This window comes from Babylonia areolata, chromosome 13 (genome assembly GCF_041734735.1).
Source record: "Babylonia areolata isolate BAREFJ2019XMU chromosome 13, ASM4173473v1, whole genome shotgun sequence".
Classification (NCBI taxonomy): Eukaryota; Metazoa; Mollusca; class Gastropoda; order Neogastropoda; family Buccinidae; genus Babylonia; species Babylonia areolata.
The window spans coordinates 4299242-4307562 of NC_134888.1; the positions used below are offsets into that span (position 1 = coordinate 4299242).

General features: G+C 44.3%; 1 protein-coding gene across 1 annotated transcript in view; it reads right to left on the reverse strand.

The window, feature by feature from the left end:
- LOC143288796 (cAMP-dependent protein kinase catalytic subunit PRKX-like) overlaps positions 1–8321 on the reverse strand; it is a 72510-nt gene that overhangs the window by 9054 nt on the left and 55135 nt on the right. The window lies entirely within an intron of this gene.

The window sequence follows — 8321 nt, forward strand, 5'->3', positions numbered from 1 at the left end:
GGGGAGAGCAGCCCAAATTTCACACAGAGAAATCTGTTGTGATAAAAAGGAATACAAATACAAATAATAATAATAATAACAAGAGAGGCAAGGCCTTCAAGACTCACTTGTGATACACTTAAAAAAAAATCTAATCGTTAAAATGTGTTCTGTATTTGTTATTATAAAGCTTCGCGTTAAAAAAAAAAAAAGAAAAAAGAAAAAAAAGAAGTCCTAACCAGATTCGAATTAAGTCCCCTAGCATTAATTACAGAGTAATTTCCCTTTTTTATTATCTGCACCAAAAAACGTTTGCAAAATAAATAAAACTTCCATGCTTAGCAAAAGAAGTTCCTGTTTGAACAAAAAATGATAGTAATGACTGCTCTTGTTCTTGGGTCAGAATATCAGATCAAAGTGCCAAGTTTAGAGAATACAAAAAATATAAATATAACAGTAAATGCAGTTTGCATATAATTAGGCTTCATTTTTGTTGTTGTTGTGCCCATCCCATAGGTGCAATATTGTTTTAAACATGATGACTGGAAAGAACTGAATTTTTCCTATTTTTTATGCCTAATTTGGTGTCAACTGACAAAGTATTTGCAGAGAAAATGTCAATGTTAAAGTTTACCACGGACACACACACACACACACAGACAACCGAACACCGGGTTAAAACATAGACATAATAATGGTGAGTTCGCTCATGGTGATGCGTACAGCTGCTAATTCTCTACCCAGCAGTTGCGCTGAAGAAGCCGGCCGGATCGCCGACGAAAGCTTCGCAAGTGAGTAGCCTTCTTTGACTGAGAGATCGGTTTAACTTGGTAGTGATTATAAATAATGGTATTAACTCACTCAGTACGGCCAGTCCTCTCTTCTCCTCTACACAGACCCCTCGGATGTCCAGTGGGTGTCTGAATGACCCAACCTTTAGCTCCCGTCGTCAGAATTGTGGTATTCTTTGTCAACATTCACCTCTTCAGTATAAGAGCCTTCCGCTTGCACTATTTTGATGATGGCAATTGGGGTGAAACGCTGTTAACGTCGTCTCTTTCGCCGTTCGTATGGAAAGAGTAAAAAATAGCGCTGAATCTTGTGCAGAGACAAATCAAAGCGCTTTGCGCACCAGTCATTCACACGCATGCAGAACTTTTAAAAACTGTAGAAACTGAAAGACAAGGAAGAGGCAGGCAAAGGAGGCTGTTTTGGGAAGAGGTGGGTTTTAAGGCCAGACTTGAAAGAGCACACACACACACACACACATTCACACACACACACACATTCACGCGCATGCACACACACATTCACACACAGACACACACACATGCACATTCACGCGCAAGCACGCGCACACAGACACACAGAGGGAGAGAGTTATCAAAGGTTGAGTAAAGTAAATTATGGTAATAAGCACACACATACACACACATATATTTTTTTTCTTATGTTCCAAATTTTTTCACATACGCCAGCACGTGCGCGCGCGCGCACACACACACACGCACGCACGCACGCACGCACACACCTATAGACACACACACACACACACTACATTTTACTTTATGTTCCATACTTTCTCACACACACGCCTGCTCACACACACACACACACACGCACACACACAAACATTCTCTCTCTCTCTCTCTCTCTCTCTCTCTCACACACACACACACACACACACACACACACACACACACACAAGTCCTTCCAATCTGTGGGTATTTCCCCGGCTACACAGCGCTGTTTTATCAGCATGACTGTCAAATTTTTTTTCAGTCACTAGTGAGTCCCACCGAGGAGTTAAAACTACCCAGAAACAAACTCTTGATGAATACGGCAGTTATCAATCAAAGCACTGCCCCCCCTCTTTCCACCGTGTTATCAGCCACGGAGCAGTTATGAGTTTTGAGTTATGAGTTTTGAGTTAAGGGGCTGAGCTCTCGTGACGGTATCAAAGCGCATGTGCTGTCTCGTCTATTCACGCGGTGTCAGTGATTTTTTGACGGAAAGAAAAGTGCATGTGCACTCGTGTGTCCCTTCACGTCTACACAGATAGTGTGATTAAAGACGTGAAGAAACTGAAGTGCATGTGCACTGGAGTGTTCTTTCTCGTCCATTCACGCAGCGAGATTTTACACGGAAAGAAAGGTGCATGTGCACTAGCATGTTCTTTTACGTGAAGAAAAGTGCATGTGCACTGGTGTGTCTATTTACTTAGTTCTGATTTTAGACGGAGGCAAAAGTGCATGTGCACTGGTGTGTTCTTTCAGTTTGACGTCTATTCATTTACGAAGTGCCGTTTTAGACGTGGGAAAAAGTGCATGTGTACTGGTATGTTATTTATTTTTACTTGAACGTCTGTCCACGTAGTGTGATATATTTAGACAAGATATACCGGGGCTGATCTACCTTCTCTAGAAGACACATATAATAAACGGCCACTCAAAAAAGCTAAATCAATCAGCCAGGACGAATCATATCCAGCTTTTGGGATTTTCGAGATGCTCCCCTCTGGTCGACGGTACAGAAGTATAAGGACGAAAACCAATCGCTTCGCCAATAGCTTTTCCCCCTAAGCAGTCAATGCCCTGTCTCTCGAACAAATCCAGTGTGATAAATAGAATTGTGCAACCAACAACCATCTACCTGAATATCTAGTCATCAGCCCCATCCACTACATGTCATATGCAGCTTCTGTTCAAACGTGTGTGTGTGTGTGTGTGTGTGTGTGCACGCGCGCGCGCAGTGCATGCATGCGTGAGTATGCACAAGTTTTTATATTGATATGCACTTGTATTTTTCTTATTTCTACTGTATCTGTGTTTGTGTATGATTTTCGATTTATGTTCGTATCTTGTTATGTACTATCCCCCTCCCACCCCCCTCCCCCAACCCAAATATTCCTTGTGACCCAGGTACACTTGGTAATAAAGACATATTCTGTTCTATTCTTCTGTTGAAACACACCATCAGTCACCACCAACCTCACCGGAATTTAAAAAAAAAAAAAAAATTGGGGCATTCTTTTTTTTTTCTAAACTTTGATGATAATGAAATGGTGATAGAAGTCATGAAGCTGATACAGTGAGCGCCAATAAAGGTTTTGATGAAATACATACCAACAGAGCGAAAGAGAGGGAGAGAGAGAGAGAGAGAGAGAGAGAGGGGGGGGGGAGGGGTAGGGAGAGAGAAAGAGAGAGAGAGAGGAAGAGGGGGGATGGGGATAGAGAGAGGAAGGGAAGGAGAGAGTGAGAGAGAGAGAGAAAGAGAGAGAGAGAGTGAGAGGAGGGATGGAGAAAGACAACTACAGACAGAGAAAGAGACACACTGAAAGAGAGACAGAGAGAGAGAGAGAGGGAAAGAGAGAGAGAGAGAGAGAGAGAGAGAGAGGGAGAGAGAGAGAAGAAAAAAAAAAAAGAAAAAGAAAAAGAACTGGACAGATAGTGACAGTCGTACACATACAAATTACTAGTTTCACATATTTTTCTTCCTATTGTCTCGTGTCTTATAAAACTTAAGTAATATGAAAAAAGAAATTGATTCACCCTATTCCACACACATACACACAAAACAAAACAAAACAAAACACAAAAAACACTGTATTATATCCTATTCACACACACACAAACATACACACATGCATAATTTACACTAGATAAACCAACTCTTTCTCATTCTCACTCTTGCACGCGCGCGCGCGCACACACACACACACACACATACACAGGCACGCACGTACGCGCGCGCGCACACACACACTTCTGATAATAACGATTGAAACAACAACAACAAAAACGACAAAGAAACAAAACAAAACAACAAAAACAACACACACATACAACACAACACACAAAACACAACACAAAACAACAACAACACACACACACACACAACACAACACAACACACACACAACACAACACACACAACACAACACACCACACCACAACACACACACACACGCACACACACACACACACACACACACACGCGGTAGAAATAACACGGTGACACACACACACAACTGTCCGACGTTGAGTGGCATGTGAAAATCAACACGACTTCCAAAAACAACTGACACGACTGTTACCTCCCCTTTTTGTTGTTGATGACACTGCACAGTGTTCATGTTTGGTTGATGTCAGCATGACCCTGTCTATCCGTCCGTCTGTCTGTCTGTCTGTCTGTCTGTCCGCCCGTGGCATCCGTCCGTACGTCCGTCCGCTTGTCTGTCTGTTTATTTGTCGTGCCCTGTACGTCTATTTTTTTTTTCTTTTTTTTTTTCTGTGGAGGGGGGAGCGGGGGAACGGGGGGGCGGGGTGGGGGGGGGGTGGGGGTTAGGGTAGGCACAGAATGGATAAAACGCTTCTCTGCCATCATAGTTTCCATGAGGCTGTGGGTTCGAATCACACACACACACACACACACACACACACACACACACACACACACACATACACACACACTTTCACTTACTCGTATGCGTTCACAGTAATTCCCCCCCCCCCCACCCCCCTCCTCCCACTCGATTTTTTTCCTTCCCTCGTCAAAAATCACTTACAGTGAAAAGACGTTAAACTAAAGAACGAACGAACACACACGTACACACGCACATGACAAACCCCCCCCCACCACCACCCCTCCTCCACACACAAACTCAACAGAAATTTTCTGCAGAAGGAGGGAGACAAAAGTCCTTCCATAAACTGACTGAAGATTCTCACCCTCTCCTCTCTCCCTGAAGGCGGATTACAGCCGCCTGTTTGGCAAGGATAAGAACTGAAACACACACACACGCACACACACACACACACACACACTCTCTCTCTCTCTCACATTGCACATCCCCACCGATCACAGCGATATGATAGTCAGTCGTGTCCGACTATGACCATCAGAACAGCAGAGGAGGCAACTGCTGTTCCCGACTATGTGGGCCAGAATTTGATTACAGTGGAGAGTGTCTTGCCCCAAGTTACATCCCCCACTCTCTCGGCCAAGAGGGTTTTAGGACAGTCGGCGTTGGGATGGTTCCCAAAGGCCAACTAGCCCACAAGGCTGCAGCTCTAAGAGCCAGTGCAATTTTGCCTCCTAGTTTGAGAGTCATAGTCCTTCACAAAAAGACTAAGCTGTAAATGGTTTCCCGTTGAGTGAGAAACCATTGATAATACAGCTCTCACTTTGCTGTTGGCCCAAATGTAAACTTATGTCATTTCTGTGATATAAGCCGAGTGTTGGGCCTGGATCACAGCGATACAGGCACCATAAAAATCTCTGGAGTTTCACTTCTGCTGGCCCTGACATGAACATCTACGAAGACCAACTTTCCGTGTATGTACTGGCACCTGAATTTGGGGACATTCTATTTTTTTTCTAAACTTTGATGATAACGGGGGAGAGAGAGAGAGAGAGGGGGATGGGGATAGAGAGAGGGATGGAAGGAGAGAGTGATAGAGGGAGCGAGAGAAAGAGAGAGAGAGACATGCAGACAGACACTGAGAGAGAGAGGGGGAGAGAGAGAGGCTGAGAGAGAGAGGGGAAGAAAGAGAGAGAGAGAGGGAGAGAGAGAAAGAGAGGCTGAGAAAGAGGGGAAGAAAGAAAGAGAGCGAGAGAGAGAGACGGATTGAGAGAGGGGAAGAAAGAGAGAGAAGAGAGAGAGAGAGAGGCTGATAGAGAGAGGAAGAGAGAGGGAGAGAGAGAGCGAGAGAGAGACAGAAAGAGGGGGGAGAAAGAGAGAGAAAAAAAGAGAGAGAGAGACTCAGAGAAAGAGAGGGGAAGAAAGAGAGAGAGCGAGAGGGAGAGAGAGAAAGATAGAGCGAGAGAGAGAGAGAGGGAGAGACAGAGAGAGGGGGAGAAAAAGAGAGAGAGAGACAGAGAGAGAGGGGGGCGAGGAAAGAGAGAGAGAGAGAGAGAGAGAGAGAGAGAGAGAGACTAAGAGAGAGAGAGAGAGAGGGGAAGAAAGAGAGAGGGAGAGAGACACTGAGAGACAGACAGAGAGGGGGAGAAAGGGAGCGACAGAGAGAGACACTGAGAGAGAGAGAGAGAGAGGAAGAAAGAGAGAGAGCGAGAGAGCGAGCGAGAGACTGAGACAGAGAGGAGGGAGAAAGAGAGAGTGGGACTGAGAGAAAGAGAGAGAGAACGAGAGAGAGAGGGAGGGAGAAAGAGAGAGCGACAGAAAGAGGGAGAGAGAGAAAGAGAGAGAGAGAGAGAGAGAGAGAGAGAGAGAGAGAGAGAGAGAGAGAGAGGAAGAAAGAGAGAGAGAGATTGAGGGAGAAAGAGGAGGGAAGAGAGAGAGAGAGACAGAGAGAGAGAGAGAGACACAGAGAGGAAGGAAGACAGAGAGAGAGAGAGAGAGAGAGAGAGCGAGTGAGAGAGAGAGGGAGAGAGAGAGAGAGAGAGAGAGAGAGAGAGAGAGAGAGAGAGAGAGAGAGAGAGCGAGCGAGAGAGAGAGAGAGAGAAACGGGGTGGAACAAGTGCACTGCACACACATACTAACAGACAGACAGATCTATATATACACGCGAACACACGCACACACACACACACACACACGCACACACAAGCAGGCAGACAACCCCCTACGCCCCCTCCCCCACCCCCCCACCACACACACACACACTTTCTTCCCCTCTCTCTCTCTCAGCCTCTCTCTCTTCCCCCCCTTCCCTCTCTCTCTCTCTCAGTGTCTGTCTGCCTCTGCCTCTCTCTCTCTCTCTCTCTCTTTCTCTCGCTCCCTCTATCACTCTCTCCTTCCATCCCTCTCTCTCTCCCCATCCCTCTCTCTCTCTCCCGTTATCATCAAAGTTTAGTCAAGTCAAGTCAAGTCAAGTCAAGTCACACACACACTTACTAGCAGTCACACAAACCTGCCTGTGTACACACGCACACACACACCACTGACAGTGCCAACTAAACGCGGGCTGAAAATAGCGCAGCCTCTTTCTTTTTCACCCCCCCCCCCCCCCCCCCCCCCCCACACACACACCCTCCGCCCCCCCCCCCACACCCCCCCCCCCCCGCCTCCCCCTTCTCCCGCATCACGGCTTTTGAGATGAGAACGGCACGACCTTGACAGGTGCTGTCTGACTAAGTGACTGACTGGATAGGAGAAGACCTGATTCATCACCAACTCTCAGCTTTTTATCACAGGTAGAGGAGGTGCAGGGTAATGTGTGTGTGTGTGTGTGTGTGTGTGTGTGTGTGTGTGTGTGTGTGTGTTGGAGCTCATGTGCGTTTATATGTATTTGACTGTGCTTTCATATCTGTGTGAAACTGCATGTTTGGTGCATATCTGTTATGCATGTGTGGGTGTATGTGTGTCTTCATGTTTTACATTTATTTGCTTATTTATCATCATTGTTGTCTTATTTATTTATTTATTTATTATTATTTTATTATTATCATTATTACAACTAGTACTACCTTTTTCTATATCATAATTATTTATTTATTTATTTTATTTATGTAAGCTTATCTATTATTTATTCACCTTTTTTTTTTCATTCTCAAGGCCTGACTAAGCGCGTTGGGTTACGCTGCTGGTCAGGCATCTGCTTGGCAGATGTGGTGTAGCGTATATGGTTTTGTCCGAACGCAGTGACGCCTCCTTGAGCTACTGAAACTGAAACTTATATCACAGGCTGACGTAAATAAAACAAGAGGCAAAGCCTTCAAGACTCACTTGTGCTTCACGCTTTATCCTGTAAAGGAATCATTAGGAGGAGAAAAAAAAAGGAAGAGATTTTAAAAATGGTTGAAAAGTGCTCTGTATTAAATATGATGGATAAGCTTGGGAGAAGAAAAAAGAAAAGAAAAGAAAAAAAAGTGCAATGTTTAAGATGAGAAAGATCAGTGTAAAGCAAATTAAGTCCCCTAGCATTAATTACAGAGTAATTTCCCTTTTTTTTTACTATCTGCACCAAAAACGTTTGCAAAAATAAATAAAACTTCCATGCTTAGCAAAAGGAGTTCCTGTTTGAACAAAAAAAAAAAAAATAATGACTTCTCTTGTTGTTGGGTCAGAATATCAGATCAAAGTGCCAAGTTTAGAGAATACAAAAAATATAAATATAACAGTAAATGCAGTTTGCATATAATTAGTCTTCTTTTGCTGAGCATGGAAGTTTTATTTATTTTGCAAACGTTTTTTGTGCCTGTCCCAGAGGTGCAATATTGTTTTAAACAAGATGACAGGAAAGAACTGGATTTTTCCTATTTTTATGCCTAATTTGGTGTCAACTGACAAAGTATTTGCTGAGAAAAATGTCAATGTTAACGTTTACCACGGACACACAGACACACATAGACAACCGAACACCGGGTTAAAACATGATCATT